The sequence below is a fragment of the Rattus norvegicus genome, chromosome 2 (assembly GCF_036323735.1).
Source record: "Rattus norvegicus strain BN/NHsdMcwi chromosome 2, GRCr8, whole genome shotgun sequence".
NCBI lineage: Eukaryota > Metazoa > Chordata > Mammalia > Rodentia > Muridae > Rattus > Rattus norvegicus.
The window spans coordinates 1,839,616-1,859,899 of NC_086020.1; the positions used below are offsets into that span (position 1 = coordinate 1,839,616).

Genomic DNA, 20,284 nt, shown 5'->3' on the forward strand with positions numbered 1-20,284 from the left:
TTAGACTTAGGAAATTTAGGATGTGCAACAGCATGGTCATGAAAACAAGATGCTAAGAAAAGCAGTCATTTGTAAAGGTAAACTGCTCTACCATCCCACTCAGACCAGATACTTCAAGTATTTAGGAGATACTGAAAATAGGAGAGTGTGTTTTGGGATTGGGATAATAACAGGAGCATCTTAGGTCAAGATGAAAGGGATTTACTGACGAATGGTGGTAATGTCTGTTGCACACTGTATTAATGTTACTGAACAACCCATGTAAAAATGGTTGGGACCAAAGAGATGGCTGAGCAGCCAAGGGCAATGGCTTCTCTCTCAGAGGACTATGGAGGGCTCCACTGGCAGCACCCACATGGTGATTCACAGCTGTCTTTAACTCTAGTACCGGGAGTACCCAATGCTGTCTTCTAGCCTCTGTGGTTACCAGGCAAGAATGTGGTGTAGAGACACACAAGCAAGCAAAAATACCTTTACACATAAAACGATAACTAAAAAAGGATCATCAAAATGTTACATTTTTATGTTTTAAGCATTTTAGCACTTCACCACAGTTTTAATGGCTGTATTTAATGTCCTGAAGATAAAAATGTGGATCAGAGAATGGCCACTAAAAGAATACAGAGCACTCAGGAATGCTTAAATAAATGGAATACAAACCCAGAGGTCTAAGAGAATTTTGAGAGAGTCTGTACTGTTATGTTCTATCTTCCTTTCACATTTCCTATATCTTTAATAGGGTACAGAGTATGGAACTATGAATTACATTTCCTAGGTGACTATCAAATCAAGAGTGTGCATGTGACTAAGTTCTAGCCAGCAACATATGAACCAAGGCCACAGTCAAAATGTCTGCCATTTCCTTCTTTATGTTTACCCTCCCTAGTACTAAGGATCAAATTCCAATATTCTTTTTTTGTTTTTTTTGTTTTGTTTTTCTAGTATTCCATTGTGTAGATATACCACATTTTCGTTTTTTTTTTTGTTTTTTTGTTTTTTTTGATTTTTTTTTATTAACTTGAGTATTTCTTACATACATTTCGAGTGTAATTCCCTTTCCCGGGTTCTGGGCAAAAATCCCTCCCCCCCCTCCCCCCTCCCCTTCCTTATGGGTGTTCCCCTCCCAACCCTCCCCCCATTGCCGCCCTCCCCCCAACAGTCTAGTTCACTGGGGGTTCAGTCTTAGCAGGACCCAGGGCTTCCCCTTCCACTGGTGCTCTTACTGAGATGTTCATTGCTACCTATGAGGTCAGAGTCCAGGGTCAGTCCATGTATAGTCTTTAGGTAGTGGCTTAGTCCCTGGAAGCTCTGGTTGCTTGACATTGTTGTACATATGGGGTCTCGAGCCCCTTCAAGCTCTTCCAGTTCTTTCTCTGATTCCTTCAACGGGGGTTCTATTCTCAGTTCAGTGGTTTGCTGCTGGCATTCGCCTCTGTATTTGCTGTATTCTGGCTGTGTCTCTCAGGAGCGATCTACATCCGGCTCCTGTTGGTCTGCACTTCTTTGCTTCATCCATCTTGTCTAATTGAGTGGCTGTATATGTATGGGCCACATGTGGGGCAGGCTCTGAATGGGTGTTACTCCAGTCTCTGTTTTAATCTTTGCCTCTTTCTTCCCTGCTAAGGGTATTCTTGTTCCCCTTTTAAAGAATGCGTGAAACATTCACATTTTGATCATCCGTCTTGAGTTTCATTTGTTCTAGGCATCTAGGGTAATTCAAGCATTTGGGCTAATAGCCACTTATCAATGAAATTCCAATATTCTTAAAGAAAGTTGCTTAATTTAATATCACGAATGTATGTGTAAAGGGTCAACATCTGGTGTTGAGCATTGTCTTATTTTGCCTCCCCAAAAAACCATAACTAAAAAAGGATCATCAAAATGTTACATTTTTATGTTTTAAGCATTTTAGCACTTCACCACAGTTTTAATGGCTGTATTTAAGCTGTATTTAATGGCTTGAAGATAAAAATGTGCATCAGAGAATGGCCACTAAAAGTATACAGAGCACTCAGGAATGCTTAAATAAATAGAATACAAACCCAGACGTCTAAGAGCATTTTGAGAGAGTCTGTACTGTTATGTTCTATCTTCCTTTCACATTTCCTATATCTTTAATAGGGTACAGAGTGGGGAACTATGAATTATATTTCCTAGGTGACTTTCAAATCAAGAGTGTGCATGTGACTAAGTCCTAGCCAGCAACATATGAACCGAGGCCACAGTCAAAATGACTGCCATTTCCTTCTTTATGTTTACCCTCCCTAGTACTGAGGATCAAATTCCAATATTCTTAGAGAAAGTTGCTTAATTTAATATCAAGAATGTATGTGTAAAGGGTCAACATCTGGTGTTGAGCATTGTCTTATTTTGGCTCCCCAAAAAATCACACTTCCAGGCCTGAGGCTCCTGGAGTCCTTTAATTGAAAATAAAGAATTGCCATATAAGCAATGGCTGGGTAGAAAGACAGAAAGACAGGGCAAGGGATTGAGAGAGGGGAGAATGAAGAGAATCACCATGATCCATATTTAGAAGGATCAGATTTAAGAGCTGCAAGAGAGAAAGCAGCCTACAATATAGGTGGAAGGGAATAGGACCCTATAGGGAAAGTGGAGACTTTCCCAGAAGGTAACAGAGCAACAAAGATAAAACACAGATTTAAACAAAGATCCCTCGTTGGATACCAGAGGGAAATGTATGCCAGATGTCAGGAGGATTAGAAATGTCCAGCCATTGGGCTTACTCGAGGTGTATCAAAATTAACTGGTGTGCATGTATGTGTGTAAGTGTGTGTGTGTGTGCGTGTGCGTGTGCGTGTGCATGTGCGTGTGCATGTGCATGCGCACATCTGGGCACGTGTGTGTTTCATTCAGAGAACTCTTGAGCAGTGCCATTACTAACTATGGAGCCAAAGCAGAAAAATGGATTCAATGCTACAGTCTAGTACATTGAGGTCTCAAGTGAGGTTTGCATTAACCTAGATATGGGGGGTTCACAGCCCAGTCAGCCAATGCACAGTTTATTCAGTTTCAACTTCTTTTAAAGGCAAAGCAGGATAAAGGTTTCCTACAATATATAGTTCTCACCAGCTGCTGCTTCCCTACCAATAGAATATCTTGGATCGAAGTGATGTAAACCTCTTTGCAAACTGAGAAACTTGTCAGCAGTCCAACTCTTCGATCTGTTAGATGTGCTGTTGTCTAATTAACCTATAAACAAAGTTACTTTTTCACGAGAGAATGATCATGAAGGCCACGTCCTCAGGTTTGCAGCTTACTTGGCAGTAGGAGTTACCAGAATCCTCTGCTTAAGGAACTGTGCCTCCTCGGTATCTCAGTGTGCTGGGAGTGACCAAACCATCCTAGCATGCCCTGCAGCTGACAAGCTAGGAGCAGTTGCTTCCTGTCATTTCTCTACAGTAGACTAAAATAGTGTCAAATGAAATCTGTAGAGAACGGCTAAGCAGACAGAGTGACCCGTGGTCCTTAATAGCCAGAGAAATGCTGCCCTCTGTGGATTAGCTGCCTACTTTCGGGCCAGCACAGGCAATAGGAAAGTCTCAGTATTTGCATCAGATCCAGTCTTTTCCAATCTCTTGGCCTGTGCCCTAGTGAACTTAAGAACACTTAATGATTTTAGTATTAGTAGTTTATTCCACATTTCAGCTACATAATTGAGATTGTGCCAAAAGGGAAAAAAATGAAACAAAGTACATACTTAGTAGTCTTAGATGTAAGAATCATAGAGTTTAGAGAATTATATAACCCTTGTCCTATAATTAAACCTGCAAGAAGACCCTCTTGGAAGGGTGGGAGAGCAAATGGACAGGAAACCGGGAAGCGGAATAAAATGGAAATGTAAATAAAAAAATACCTAATAAAAAATTAAAAAAAAAAAAAAAACAAAGAGGTTCCTCTTAAACCTTGAGTGTGATCAAACAAGACTAAGCCAGAAAGGAACATTCTGTTCAGTTTTATGCTAGACTCAAGAACAATCATATACAATACACGCATCTATCACAGACATTTTTTTGTCCTCTCCTGCACACATAGAAAGCCATGGGGCCAGAAACTCAGATAATAAACTTGAGTCCAAACACAAGAAGCAAATTAAAATAACAACAACAATAAAGAAACCTGGTTTGGTGGCACACACTTGTGCTGGGGAGACAGAGACTCCATATCCTCCCTAGCCAGATGGCCAAGTCGACCTGTCCTATTGATGGCACCTGAAGAGTAACACCCAAGGTTTTCCGCTGGCCTCCACACATGCGAGCTCACATATGCAGAGCCACCAGGCCAAAGGAGCCTGTAAAAGGTTTTTCATGAGGCAATAAGATAACTCAATGTGTAAAGGTTCTTGTGTGGCCAAGCCTGATGTAACCTGGGACCTACACTGAAACCTGACTCCCACCAGATGCCCCTGACCTCCTTGTTTTGTGGTTTGGTCTGTTGCTGTGCATTGTAATGCTAACTGCAGACCCCCAAGGCCTGATTGTCCCAGAGACAAGAGTCCACAAGTAGACCCAAGTGATGAGATGTGATCTTTTCCCCAAATTATTTCTGATAAGTGAATAAAGATGCCAACAGTCAACAGCTGGGCAGAAGACAAAGAGACAGAGTTTAGCATTCCAGGACTTCTCGCATCAGAGAAGAACCATGAGGGGAAAAGAATGTGAAGGGAGGAGGAAGCCTCCATGGGTCAGGTAGGTTGGCTAATTGGAGTTAAGAGAAGCCCAGACATAGGAAATTTAATTTTATAGTGGGATTATTGGCTGTGAAACAGACATACCATCAAGAGGATCCATATCTGCCCAGCTCCTTTGCTGATTAATGTAAATATAAAGCTTGTGGGTGTCTTTTATCTAGGAACTAAGTAGTCAGAGGAAGGGGAGAAACCCTGTGTGAGGATTAAACAATTTCTACAATATTCACACATACAACTCCTGTCATACATACACACACAAAAATAAAAATTGTCACTTTTAAAAGGGGGTAAAGGAACTTGTCATCACCCATGAGGATCCAAGTTCTATAACTACAATTCATGTGGTAGGAGGATGACATCCCCACTCATTTGTCCTCTGGTCTTCATACACACACACTAACATGTATAGACATATGAACACAGAATATGTTAATGAGTTAATTAATTAATTAATTAATTAATTAAAAGTTTTTCTAATTATCTGTTCTTGGCCCCAGCTCACTCTGTCTTTGCTTTACACAGCTCAACTCCCCACATCTGCCTCCCCTTCTCTCATGCCTGTCATGCTTTCATGTGTGTTTCTCCTCCCTTAGTGTCCATGTTTAAATCTATATTCGCCACCTTATAAACTATAGCTCTGGTGATTAGACAGATACTTCCCAGGTTAAAAGAACTTGCTGTGCGGTCAGGAGGCCTGCAGTCCGAATCCCAGAATCCTGCAAACACCAGTCACTACAGCTGCCAGGAATCAGACAACATCTTCTTAGGCAAAAATAATGAAATACTGCCAGTAATTTGGATGAACATACACTTATGAATATATGGCAAAATGCAAAACTTTGTCCTTTTAAGAAATAGCTCACAAAAGAGTGAGGACTGGGGTCATGAGTCAAAGGGAAGTAAACATAAAGTTTCTTTTATACCATGTGAACCAAACAAGTACTCTTATCTCTACAAATCTGTTCCTTTCTCATAAGCCAAATTTAAACAATGCTTTGGAAAACTATCCACCTGGACCTGGATCATCCTGCTCTGTTGTCTCCATCTTGATTTTCCTCACCTCTCTTTCTCCTCCCTCCTTCCTAGACATTTCCCCACCTGCCCTTCCTTCTCATCCAATGATAGGGTATGCCTTATCCTGGACTCGCCTTGCTCCATAAATGGCATCACCTTACACAGAGCAGTGCCACAGATTTCAGCAGAATACAGGAGAGGGATGGACTGGGTAAATAGGACGCTCAATGTTCAACACAATGGTGTGAAGGGTCAACATCTAGTCGAAATTCTGTTCTCAGACAGAACAAGGCCTACATTAAACTCCTGGGCTTGGCTATTTCTGTAGATTTCTAATTTCTCAAAGCCTAGCTGAGGAGCCACCCATTTAGTTGAAAGCTCACCTTGTTCAATCATTAATGTTTAGAAGGGTTTTTTTACCCTTTTACATCAATATGGGAAAGTTCGCCAACAGTAATAATAGTCTTCAATATAATATCTGTTTGTCAAGACCATTGTCCTCATGAAGAACTATTATAAAAATTGAGAACCAGCATGAAGGCTCAGCAAAAGGCTTTTGCCACAAAGCTTGATGACTTGAATTCAATACCTGTATCACATATGGTAGAAGGACCTACCACCCACAAGTTGGCCTCTGACCTCTGCACCCATACATGTATATACATACATACACACAAAAATGCGATGAAAATTAAAAATGGAAAACCTAACAAAATTAATTATAATTCAGCCAAGGTACCTTTAGTGCAATCCAAGTTGCTTTATCTTCTGCTGACTTAAAAATACAGAGGGAGAATGGAAAGAAATGGCCTATTGTTTTGACTGTGCCTAAAACCTCAAGCATGCCCAAGAGAAGGCAAGTCTGTAGGATGGGCAAGGTCCTAGAGGGATAGTACCAAAATATCACCACACAGTAGAGAACACATGTAGTCAGAAACTACTTAAACAGAATGTGTAAGTCCTCAATACACAGGACACAGTTGATGGTGCTTAGGGTGCAATTCTTAGGGGCCCTGCAGCGTGTAAAATACATGACACTTGTGTTATATAACTGTCTGGGATTCAGTGAATCTATATGCTTCAGTTCTAGCTTTGGATAACCTCGGCGGACCTTTGTGGAGTTTTTTATCAATAGAGTAGCTCTTTACCTCCTCATAACCTTATTATGCTTTAGGCTTTTATTGTTTTATTTTTCCCTCCCACTATTTAAAGTTGACCAGAAGAAAGGGGTTGTGTTGAGGCTAAGTTGGTTGGTCTGGTTTTCTTCTTGGAGGTAGGCTTCTGAACATCGAAATATCTGAATGGACCACCTCACCTCTAGATCCCAATGAGGGCTTTTCAATAGAACCCAACTGAAATTGTCTGATTGTTTCTTCTCAAAGATCAGGAAAAAACAACAGTGCCATTTCAGACCTCTTATAGAGGGAGGGGCATGTGGCTGCCTCAGTATTCTGTTGCTCGTGATTTTTGTAAAAACCGAATTTTTAAAGTCTGTTAATGTTTCACAAAGAGGAAAGCACAGTTTGAGGTATCCTATAATTTTACAGCTTTACATTGTGTGTTTCTTTCTTTTAGGAGAAACCCTACCCAGTACAAGCCATCACATGCACAGAATGTCCAATGAGTGGGTTGGTTCTCCACAGTCCTTGGTGTAGTATTTAGTTTAGTCATTTACATTCTTTTGTATATGAACCCCAATAGGCTTATATGTTTGAATACTCAGTCATCAGGGAGTTGAATTATTTGAGAAGGATTAGGAGGTGTGGCCTTTGGGAATAGGTATGGCCTTATTGGAGGAGGCATGTTATTGGAGGAGTGGGTTTCGAGGTTTAAAAGTTCAGTGTATCATTCTGGGATATATTAGGATGTACAGCTCTCAGTTACTGCCCCAGCACCTTCTTACTTGCTTCTGGCCAATATAACGTGTACTGATTTTCTAAAACTGTAAGCAAGCCCCCAATTAAATGTTTTCTTTTACAAGAGTTGCTTTAGTCATGGTATCTCCTCATAGCAATAGAATCTTGACAAACACAGAGTTTATTTGACTTACAATTTCAGGTAACAGTCCATTATTTCAGGAAAATCATAGGAATTGCAGGAATTTGAGGCAGATGGCTAACGAATATTCACAGTCAAGAGTAAAGAGAGCATATCTGCACGGATAGTTACTTACAAACTTTTTTCACTTCTATATATAGTTCAGGGCCCAACCTAGGGATTGCTGCTGCCCATAGTGAGCTAGGACTTCTTACTAAGTATTCAAACATATGAACCTTTGGCAGCCACTCTCATTCAAGCCACCATAATCCCTTGTTCCCTAAGTTGATTCTTGCCAGGATATGTAATGACAGTAAGACAAATAAGACTAGAACAAAAATTGGTACCAAGAGTAACATAGTCGTTGGGTGCTGAGATTAAAAAAAAATTAAAGATATCTACCACCACCACCACCACAACCACCAAAACGTGCGTATAGTCCAACATGATTGAAACAATTCCTAAGTAAGACTCTCTTCCCAGGTGATTCTAGATTGTGTAAAAATGACAGCTAAAAGTAGCCAACAAAATGACCAAAACAAAGAAGAAAAGCAGCCTTAGAATATAGCCCCCTTTTCCATCACTGAGAAAGTGAGAACTCACTACTGCCCAGGAAAATCTGGACAATAGTACTTCAGTAGGAAGAGACATGCAGTGTGTGACAAGACATTCTACTACCAGTAAACGATACCATCTCAGTGGAACCCACTCTTCATTTAGTATTTTATGTTGTGGTATAATGTGTGATGCTCATTCTCGGAAGAATTCTGAGAACTTTGCAGTAATTCTGGATGGCTTACAATCCCTGCTCCTGCTGCTGGATTAATGAAGCATAGCTATATTTATGGGTGAGGTTGCTTTTCGGGCCATTCAGATTTTCATTTAGCTACTGTTATCTGTTGGAGCACGAGTAAGCCACTTAAAATTTCAAAATCTCAATTTTCTTATCTCATACGATGTGATGAAGATTGCAAATCCATTGCAATGTCTATTGTGTAATAAATTTTCAATAAATTATGAGAACATCATCAACAAATCTAGACTGTAAGCTTTTAAAGGGCATGGTGTCATATTTTTTCAGTCTAAAGAATTCAGATATTTAAAGTCCTCTAATTTTATGAGGTATGTCTAGTTGAGCACATATAATTCTAGCTTCATGAAAATCTGGAACACAAGAACTGACTGGCAGAATTAGAGATTCAGCTGTTGCTCATGTTTTGAGGGAGGTCAGAGGTCAGATAGCGTGGGCTTGAAGTTTGGTTTTCACTCTTGCTGAGGGGGTTCTTGGTTAAGGCAGGTAATCCCTCTATACTCCATTTCTGTATCTGAAAATGAGGCATGATTACTGGATAAACAAAACAGTGGAAAGAGTGCCCAGGCCGAGCCCTGTACGTTATAGATGGCTCAGTTAAGGCTTGCTATTGCTATCATTGACTTCAGGAACATCGTTCTGGCTCAAGTACCAAGTTCTAGAGGAAGTGCTGGTGGCCAGCAGGTCACATGTAATAATAACAGGTGATTTGATTTGGGGAAAAGCACAGCATATCTAGGCAAACAGCACAAAGAAAGCCAAAGACAACTGGAAACATGGTTGCTTTCACTACCCAGTGGAGACAGCTCACACTGATGTTATATTTGGGCAGCCATGAGCTCTTTCTGCATCATCAGAAGTACACCAGCATTTATTTACAGAACTCTGTGTTAGGGCAGCTGGGAAAGTCTTAAAGGAAATGAAAAGTAGAACCTAAGGGAAACAGAGTCTGGGGAGGGGAAGACTTCTGTGTGGAGGACATAGAGACTGATACAATATACTTAAGTATAATTTGTGTGTGGGTTTGCTTCTTGTTTTTCTTTGTTTTTAACTCGAGTCTCATGTATTCCTAGTAACAATCAAGAATGTAGCAAGAATGCAAAGGATCAGGGAGTGGATTATACAGGAGAAAGTGTGGGAGTTAGGAAAGCCATTCTAGAAGTATTTTTTCCTATTCATGTCAGCAAGGGTTTACTGAACATTCCTGTGTAGCAAGTCTGTGCTGTTAAAAATAAGATAAAGAGATACTATGCATCTCTGACCACGTTCCAATGACTATGCAAAGCCAGCCAGGAATACATTTGTAAAGCTATCTCTTGTCCTGTGATGAGAGAAACAAGCATTCTTAAGTGACTACATAAGGTAGTAAGAGAGCACAGAGACAGAGACAGACAGAGTGGGTCAAAGATATACCATGACATGAAACTACAGTTTACACCCTGGGGCCTTTGAGAATGACAGACCTAACTAGAGTACTGGAGAGTTTAGATGAAAGGCTGAGAAACATATGCCCAAGTATTAGGCATGCAGAAAGAGCAGGTTCTTTGGAACATCTGCAGGTGGGAATGACAAGGAGCAGCATCCACTGAGGTATACCAGGATCCAGCTGTTTTTGCAGATGGGGTACTGGAGAGAAACAGTTCAGTATTCTGATGATGTAAGGCTGGAAAGTACAGGATATATCAGAGGAGATACAGAACAGCATTAGCTTTCCAGGAAGGTGGGGAAGCTCCACCAAAGCATGTCAGACAGAGATATACCATACCAAAATTTGTTTAAATTTTATGGACAGTGCAGAGTTAAGTGTAGAGTATATTAATAAGGCATAGGAATGCCTACACGTAAGAAAATCTTATGACAGCAGCGGTGTGTTTTCTCTCACAGTGAAGGGGTGGTGACAGGAGGGCAGTGACTGATTCAGGTACTCTGCTCTCTGCAGTTTGGCTTTGTCATGCTTTGCTCTCCTAGAGGCCATTCTGCCATAAGAAGATGATTGGTTGAGCACAGGACCTTGCAATTGTGTTTAATGATACAAGAGTGGGATATAAGCCAACAGTTCCTTTATCATCCATCATAAAGGCCCTTCCAGAGACCAACAGCCTTAGTAGATTTCTGCAAGTCAGGTACATACCATCTCCAATGGCCACCTTTGGCTGTAAGAAAAGCTAAGCAAGCAGTAATTCTCCTTGTATAAAAGGTTTTGGCATGGGAAACTGGGAATAAACAACGAATAAGTTAAGCTACCATTTCTTCTACCATAGGGAGCAGGTGAGATACAATGAGGACCTGCAGCAGGCTAATGGTAACAATACATGCCTTTAGAAGAAACATGGAATTTAGAAATTCTTCTAGTTCTTGATGTGGAGTCTCAGGGGAAACTCAGAAAAAGGCTGGATATAGGTTTAAAAGCCAAAGGCTCAGGGCTGGGTCTGAGACTCTAGCTGTGATGAGGGGCCATTAGAAGAGTCCGGACACTCCAGGATGGCATGGAGCAGAAAGAGAATCAGGTCTCAGAAATGACATGCTTTTAGAGCAGAGGCATAAAACAAAGACCTTAAGGAAGAATATAAGGAGATGACCAGAGAGGAGAGCCGGGCAGAGAATTTCTAGAAAGAGACTCCAGAAGGGCAAGAAATACCAAAGAGGTCTAAAGGTAAAAGGCTGGAAATTGCATAGAGAATTTTGTCATATGATTTCATAGCTGGTCTCGATCTGAGCCATCTATTGGTGGAAATGGAACAGTCCATTTCCCTGTATTGTAAAGGAAGGCAGCTGGCTAGTTCAAATTCCTTCTCAGCAGAGACTCTAAAAATGCAGAGGAAGGAAATCAATGCAGTAGGAAGTAGAGAAAAGCATTAATGGCTTGACTGGGGTATAGTTAGGGATTAGGAGAAAGGCCAATAGAAAGGGAATGGTAGAAGACACAGGAGACACTTGTAGGAATGAGTAAAGGCATTCAGGCATCACCCTTTATCCATGGGTTTGTATTTTATTGCCTTAGTTATTCATGGCCAACTACCTGCAGCCCCCAAACTTCCAGAAATAAATAATGCATAGGTCTTTTTCAGTAAGTCTTATTAAAGCATCTTGTTCCATTCTGTTTTTGTTAATGCCTCTATGGCTTACTTTTATTATGATTTTTAACTACGTGTAGGTATGTGTGTCTGCATGTCTCTGGTTTCCACATTCCCTAGAGTATGAGACAGTCCTGAGTTGCATGAAGTAGGTGCTCAGTACCAAACTCAGGGGCTCCATGAGAGCAGCAAATTCTTTTAACTGCTGAGCAGTCTCCAGTCCCTTCAGCTGCACCCAATTAACAACTCAGTGCTGTCCTAGGGGTGCATAGAAAAAGCCCTAACACACAGTTTCAGAAATCCAGGGGATGTGTTCTGCAATGGAAGAGGTAGCAACTGTAATCATGACTGCCAGACCAATTTTAGTTGTCTGTCAGAATGGGGGCCACCATTCCTAGCTTTGCTGCACACAGAATCTGAACAGTATGAAGTTTTTGAGTCCAAAGAAAAGAAGAGGAAGGCTGTTGGGAAAGAATCTGAATGCCCCCCATACCATCTCTGTACTTAAAATTGTAGGAAACCTACATGCTCAGTAACACAGACGACAAGACTGCAAGACTCACAGTCGTTATACACTGTACATCTTACATCAAATACTATCTTGCGCGTGTTATTTCTTAGGCACAACATAATTCCACATGAGCCTCAGTCTGAGAAGACGTGCTAATTTGCCCTATTCTATTTTTTCACAGGCCATCACACCAACCTTGGAATATAGTTGGATAGCAAAGTTATGCAAAGAGTCCCTGAGTACTACAAGAGCTGGTCTACACACAGAGTGTGGTCCTCTGACTTTTCATGGGGCATGCTTGTCTGACAGTCTATGGAGCATATACTTCTGGCCTGTCCTTGGAGCGTGCTCGTCTGACTCACCATGGAGCATGCTCATCTGACTCACCATTGAGCATGCTCCCCCACCTATGCATAGAATGTGCTCTTGAGAACTTGCATCTATCTGCACACAGAGAAACAGATGTGCTTTCATTTTCCTAAGCAAAATAACAGGAAGTATCATCATTCTTGAGGTCACAGTATTCATAACAGGAATGTGTGGATAGTCACGTGAGATCTATTGGGAAGCATGGTGTCTGGTTCAGTCCCTATCTTGAGGGAGATAAAATAATCTCAGTTCTCAAATGGTGTCAGTCACCGTAAGGACCCAATCCAAGAGGACTAAACACTTCTGTAGTCCCTTATCATCTGAGCTTGAAAGGGGCCTCTGCCTCTTCAGCCAGCTGGGCAGCTCACAGAAATTCTATCCTTGCAAACGGAGATATAGGTACCAGAGAAGCAGCTCTTCCCTCTGATTAGTGGAACAGCTATGACAGAAATTGCCTTTTCCCAAAGACACAAAGTGACATATTAAAGGAGAAGCCTCTCTTTTGGTGCCATGGAGTCATTTAAAAATAAATGTAGAAACTCCAAAGAATGTCTGTTTAAGCACAGCTGTAATTCAGGGACACAAGACCATTCACTTCAGCCATCTCTCTGCCGGATTCACTTCTTGATCCTCAGATTATGTAGGAATCAAATCCAGTACTATCTTTACTTTCAAAGTCAGTTTGCCTGTTTTGCTGGTGACTACATGGTATGTTAGAGCCTTGTACTTATGCTTCAGTTTCCAAACCTAATCGTGATCATGGGCCAGTAATGTCGAGGACCAGGTCATGAAAGCCCTCATAGCTTACCCACCTGGGTAAGCTTGCAGGAATATTGCCAAATGAATGAGAGACTGATGAAAACTGGAGTACAGTAGTGGGTGTGTTGCTAAGCAGCCTGGTAAAGAGGATTACAAATTAGGTCCGATTAGTAGAAAAGGTGGGGTAAACAGTGAGAAAGACCGCTGTTCTGGGCTAGCAAAACTGGGTCCTAGTCCCAGGACGGCTTGCTTGGCTTTACTCACTCAACAAATACTCCTCGAATTTCTAGGCATTTGACAGGCTCAGAATAAGACAACATTTCTTCTCCCAAAACATACTGAAGGTGTCTAATTGGATCACAAGAGAGATATGGGAAGACATTCCACCTTGGTAAGTAAACGTGGGGTATGTGCTGAGCAAGAGGCTTCTAAATCAAGTTGTTGTCCAGGAAAGCATTCTGAAGACTATTGCTTCATGCCTTGAGGGATACAAAGGGTCATTTGTAGACTGGTGGAAAAATTTGCCCACCACAGGGAACGGGACTAGTGTTGTTCTACATCATGAAATGTAGGAGGTGGCATTTGACAGCTGGTAGCATAGCCAGAGGTGAATATAACCTAAGTTACGTTGGAAAGTAAAAATGCCATTGAGTCAGTACAATTTGCAGTTGAAGGTAGAAGTCTAGAGTCAAGACAAAACTGGGTTTAAAGATAAACTTTGACATACACCAGTCACGTGACAGTAATCACTTAAAAAACAAACAAACAAACAAACAAACCAAAAAAAAAAAAAAAAAAACCAAACACTCTTCAAGTTTAGTTTCCTTAGCACAGTGTTCTCCTGATTTGGTTATCTATTTATGTCCAGCAACTCCTCTCAAATGAAATGCCTTAAGACAACACATATTTAGTAATTCTCAGGGTCATTATGAATTAAGAATGTGTTATGGCTTAAATGAGGCCCTTGCTTCAAGGGTCTATCACATGGCTGCAACCAAAGTCAACCATGGTTGTGGTGCTATCTCAAGACTCCAGAAGCTCATTTACAGGTCTCTTGGCAGAGTTTGATTCTTGCTGGCTGGTGACCAGAGACTCTCTGGAGTTCTTTACTATGTGTTGCCCTCCTAAGGCAGTATATAGCTTCCTCAGAACCAGTGGAGATATGGTGTTGACTGGCAAGACAGAAAGGCCATTGAAGTGAATTCTGATCACTATGGCCCCATTCTGTTGGTCAGAATTCACAAGCTAGCCTACCCTTCTCAGGTTGGCAGGGGTGGGTTGTTGGAGAGTAGGAGTGCATGGGAGGATGGGCATTTATACAAGAAAGAGAACACTAGGAAATCAAGCTGTGGGGATTCCATCTTTGATTTTGGTTTGCCTCTAATTTGTAGGCTAGACCTCCAGTCAAAGTTAGAGCTATTGTTATGCTGAATGGAGGAATGCTTAGCCAGAGGAGAAATGTTGAGCCAGAGGCAGAATGTACGGTGGGTGGAAGAGTAAATAAGGTTAAATAAATAACTAAGAGTAAATAAGAGTAAATAATTTGGACAAGTCAAATCGCCTCCTGCCTCTGAGACACCATTTTGTCCTCAGCAAAATGTAAATAGTTGGTCACAGGGGGACAAATGAGGCAAAAAAAAGTGCAAGCTTCAGTTTGTTTTCTGAGGGAGAAAACATAGCTCTCTCCAGCTTGCAGGGACAAACTGCTCTGGGCCTTTTCTGTTGTGTTGATTAGGAGTCTGTCAGTCTGGTATCTTCAAGGATTTTAGTATTTGGCCCCTTGGAGACAATTTTAAAGAAATATATGAAATAATATATAAATAATTAAGAATTACATGGCTGGGAAAAACACAACGAGAAAGCTGGTTTTGGGAGTCCTTTAAAGTATGTCTAAGGCTTTTTTAAAAACTACCTTTGCTTCTAAGGATCCCGTGGCGGGTGGGCCTAGCTGAGAGAAAATTGGCTATACGTGGGAAATTTCACGCTCCTGATATTAAAATGGTAATAAAATCTCATCCGGCTCCCAAGGCTTAGAGCAGAGGGGATGTTGTTTATGGTGGAGGGGGTTCCCCAACACAGGTGCACCTCACAGGTTGTGAGGTTTCCAGCCCTACAGGGCAGCTGGGGTTATGGACTCTGCTAGGGCAGTTCCTTCACTTTGGGAGAAAACACTCAGTTGTCCCGCCCTGGCGCCAGGCAGCTTCACTCCAGGCTTCAATTGAATGGTGTCACACAAAGTGGGATTCACAGTCTGCGCTGGGGTGGTTTGCCCCAGGGAAGGTAAACAGCTGGGGAGGACATTTCAGAGGGTGGCAGTGTCCTCCCAAAGGTTAGCCAGGGATTGGGGATAGGACTTGGGGGTCAGCCTTTCACAAAGGCATGCTTCTCAGCAGGAAATGCGGGTGGGGCGGAGCAGTCCCCGGATAGAGACAAAGATTCTTTGAATCTTTATCCGATGGCCTGGCCTCTTGCGAGAGGGGTACCTGGGACGCCAGGGCAGGGAGAAAACTCCAGTGTGTAATCTCATTACCCTCCCTCGCTCTGCCAACCTAGAGCGCACAGTCGCTTAGAACCTACAGCTGCCCGCGCACTGAGTGTCCCTCCAGCCCAGGAGATCACCTCCTGCAGCGTCATTACCCATACTGGAGAGTCGTGGGTAGCCCAGGAGTACTTGGGACAGCCCAGACCAGATCCGGCCAACAGTCTCACCTTCCCAGGCTGGCTGCTCTACCAAACTACAGCAGTCTTAGGAAACCTAATGAGAACCAGTTGTAGTAGCCGCTGGCATACATTCTCAGAGTCGCTGATTGGTCAGTGGCTGAGAGCTGTAGCCAATCAGCGCGGTTTTGGGGTCCGCATTGCGGACCAAAGGTCCGAGTGGGCATCTGCAGGCACAGTGGCCTGCAGAGACTCGAGGTGTGGAGGGCAGAGCCAGGGAGGAATGAGCATGTCTTGGGACCCCACAGCCAGGCGCCATCACCGCCTATCGCTGCTCCTGGTGCTCGTGCTGCTGTCACGAGCCGGGGCTCTGCGTCCTGTGGAGCTCTTTCCTTACGGGGACTTGTGGGGAGATCTGCTGCCACAGGAGGGCGACTTTGAAAGCTCCCCGGCTGTGAAGCTAGCAGTACCTCTATGCTTCTACGGTGTCCAGTTCAGCAACCTCTATGTAAGTTCAGCTCCCAGAGGTGCGTGGCTTGGTGTGGGGTTGTAGTTTCTTCCCAGGGTGTGGAGCAACTAACCTCAACGTTTAACTGTCATCGCCGCTGGGGACCGGGCTTAGCGGTGGCGCTGCAGCTTCTTGATCCCTACTGTGGAGGAATAAGGATCATTTCAAGGGAGAGTTGGAACCGTCCCCCTCTACTTCAACTTCCCAGGCAGGAAGATGAAGTTGAGGCTGCTAGTGCGGTTTGTGTTTAGGGGCGGTGGGAGGCTGTGCACGCAGGCATAGCAATCTAATTAAGGACACGACGCCCAAGGTGTGCAGTGGTGGAGAAAGATGAGCAGGTTCAAGAGTGGCCGCACCTGTGGGTCGCAGTGCACTTGAGCACTGTCGCCAAAGTTGAGTTTGTTACCCTGAATGTGTCTCAACCTGCAAAGAGGAGGGAGTCTTCTTGACCCGAGTAGAACTCAGACCTTAGGTGCATTCGACTGGTGGTTGCCCACCACCACTTTGAGCGACCACGGTTTTGCCCTTTAAAAATGTTTATGTGGGGCGGGATTCACGTGCCACCTCATGCAGAGCAGAGAACAACCAGTTTTTTTTTTTTTTGTTTTTGTTTTTGTTTTTGTTTTTTTTTTATCCCACCGTCTGTCGGGTCCTAAAACTCAAGTCATCAGGTTTGACAGCAGAGTGCCCTTACCTGCTGAACTGTTTCACCGCCCTGTGGTCTTATTGTAGGTGGGCACCAATGGCATCATCTCCACCCAGGACTTACCCAGGGAGACTTAATATGTCATTGATGATTTACCTACTGACTTCCCAGCCATTGCCCCATTCCTGGCTGACATCCACTCTAGTCACAGCAGTGGCTGGATCCTGTATGGAGGACACTTCCTGGGCTGTGCTGAGTCTGGCTGCTTGCTACCTGTGCACAGGCTTCCCGCTGACCGGGTCCAGTTTCCCCACTACCCACTTCTTCCTGGCCACCTGGGAGCAAGTGGGCGCCTAGGAGGAGGACAAGCTTGGGGCTGCATGGTCTGGAGAGGTAAGCGAGGGGTACCCTGCTGAATAAACAGAAGGGTTGGGCTTGAACAGGAAACTAAGACATTGGCTAAGAGGCATTCCCTTGATTCTGCTCCTCAACACTATGAAAATCGCTTAGTAAAATGAGGGACTAAGGTGCAGATACCAAAGACTCTGAGGGAACTTAAGGCACTTTACAGGTTTTTTTTTTCTTTTTTCTGGAATCACCTATAAGTACACAAATATTTCTAATGATATATTCATCAAAAAGTTAAAAATTTGGGAAATTTATAAAGGAACAACTTTTTTTTTTTTTTTTTGTATGAGCTGGGTGTGGTGTCACTCACCTACAATCCCTGCAGAGTCAGAGAGGCAAACAGATCTCTGTGAGTTCTAGGCGAGCCTGGTCTACAAAGTGAGTTCCAGGACAAAATACAGAGAAACCCTGTCTGGAGAAACCAAAAATAACCCTTAGGTTCGTGTGTACATTTCTAGTTATTTCTTTACTATTGTTGCCGTTGACAACAGTGGGTCCACAGAGCCCATATTACTGTTTCACTTGCTAGTTCTGCTGTTTAGTATGCTCTGGTCAGTGTATTTCTGTAACATTTATTACAACCGTATAAAATCTCACCCTTCCTTGTGGTCATTAATGTTGCTCCCGTGACGTTTTTACTATAATCAATAGTATAAAACGCGTTATAAGGTTTTTATTTTATTCGTGTGTGTGTGTGTGTGTGTGTGTGTGTGTGTGTGTGTGTGTGTGTGTGTTTGTCTTTCTCTGTGTCTGCTTGTTGGTAGGGCCAGAAGAGGGCTTGGGCCCCCTGAAGCTGGAGTTGTTACATACAGGCAGTTGTGAACTGCTTGACTGACAATGGATACAGAGATTTGAGCTAGCATGCTGAAAGGACTACTAGGTGCTAAGCCACCTCTTCAAAGCCAACACTTTTTAAAGTGTCAAAACACTACACAGCCTTAGCTGACATCACAGGAGAGTGAGCAAGCATGCCGTGAACTTCTTAGTAAGTTCCTTGTAGCTTTCTCCACATTGCCTTTGTAACAGTTTACATACTTCTGTCTGCAGGAGCCTGCTTTGCAGTCTCCCTGGAGAAAACACCAACTCTGCTCTGGCTTTGGTCTTGGCAACATGTGAAGCGGGTATGGGTGGGTGAGGGTAAATGGCCTCATTCCTCCTGTAGGTAGAGACAGAGTCCTCTTGTGAAATTCCACCTGGGTGTAAAATGCCATAGACCTGGAGCAAATCTGTGTTTGCTTTAACTCCCCTAGTGCCGCTGAGCTACAGAAGTGATGTCTTCCCTAAGAGCTTGCCCGTTGTTCCTGTGTTTGTTCTGTGAACTTAAAGGAAGAGACAAGTTTTCCTAAAACCTGCACCAGCAGAGATGGAGAAATTGTTTTAAGTTTCAGTTTCTTACTTGACAGGTTAACATCCAGTTTTGTTTACTGACTAGCCTTGTAATGCCTTGGGTTTGACATCTCAATTACAGTTCAACAGAATACCTTCAACTCAAACACTGCCTCCTTGGCACAGGCCAGCCAGCTAGAGGGCTAGAGAAGACAGTCCCCACTGTTAAGTTTTATTCGCTCAGTCATTCATTCATACATTCTTTTTAAAACGTTTATCTAATATCATGTATAACAAGCTTATAGTGGAAAAAAATAAACTTTTCTAATACAAGCAACTAGGTCGCCAATTCTAATATTTATATTTTCTTACAGTCTTTTTAAAACTTTTTAATTTATGAGTGAGAGTGTGGGTGTGCATGCACATGTGTGCATATGCATGTGTGAACCAGAGGTCAACTTTAAATGTCTTTGCTTGGGAGACATCTTGTCTTTCTACTCAGGGTCTCTCTGGGACCTGGGGCTCCCCAGTTAGGCTAGGCTTGCTGGCCAGTGAGCCCTAGGGATCTGCTTGTTTTTCTCTCCAGGGCAGAGATTACAAGTGTGCTGCCACGACCTGCTTTTGATCTGGGTGCTGCCATTCAAATCAGGACTTCATGCACACACAGCAAGCACTTCATAGGCTGTGCTGCCTTCCCAGCTTCTCCTGTAATGTTAAAAAAAATCTATGTCACAGGGTTAGTGTTAGGAGCTAGGGTTTAGGGTTAGGAGTAAGGGGTTAGGGTTAGGGTTATATATGCAGAGAGTCATATATATCATATATAATCTCTATCTGAACATAGTTGATATTTGTTAATTCAGAAACTACTTTTACACATTTTCCTTATATCGGCACTGAAATAGACATAGACTCTAAGCGGAATGCTCTTACTCTGAATGGCCTCTCTTACATTTAGTAGGAACACTATTGATAATTTTTTGTTGTGGTAATATGGTAGACTCTCCAGCTAGAGCTTCCTCCTAACCCATCTTGATTCAGGGATTCCATTAGGGTAGGTTTCAGTGAGCAAGCAATTTCTCCAGGATAGAAGGCAGAGCATGTATCAGCCTGTGTGCTGGAGTTTAATGTACTAGGGGCATGGCAGGCACAGTGTCTTTCAGAAGAGCAGGGTTCTGGGATCTGATGCAGGAGCACTCAAGGGTAGAGACATTGTCCCCTCTGAGGACTGCAATTGGTTCCTGGAAGTAGGCAGCCTTGAACAATTTGAAGTGGGGAGTCTGACGTTTATGTTGTTCCTTTTGTTTTGCTTTTGATCCCCCCCACCCCCCATGCATCTCAGGTTGGCCTCAAACCTCATAATGGAGGATGATCTTGAATCTCTGATCCTTTTGACCTGACTGACCTGTGCTGAGATAGTGGGTGTGCAGCATCACACCCTACCCATTTGATGGGAAC

The 20,284-nt window shown here is 42.9% G+C and overlaps 1 long non-coding RNA gene and 1 pseudogene across 3 annotated transcripts in view; both read left to right on the top strand.

The window, feature by feature from the left end:
- The window catches only part of LOC134485543 (polyubiquitin-like), a 192,056-nt pseudogene that overhangs the window by 19,496 nt on the left and 152,276 nt on the right, over nt 1–20,284 (top strand).
- LOC134478874 (uncharacterized) overlaps nt 1,198–20,284 on the top strand; it is a 95,717-nt gene continuing 76,630 nt past the window's right edge. Inside the window, exons 1-2 of one of the 3 annotated variants that reach the window (XR_010063673.1) lie at nt 1,198–16,449; nt 17,182–17,488. This is a non-coding gene — a long non-coding RNA (uncharacterized LOC134478874). The remainder of the gene's footprint in view (nt 16,450–17,181; nt 17,489–20,284) is intronic. The other 2 variants (XR_010063674.1, XR_010063675.1) reach the window with 2 other exon arrangements.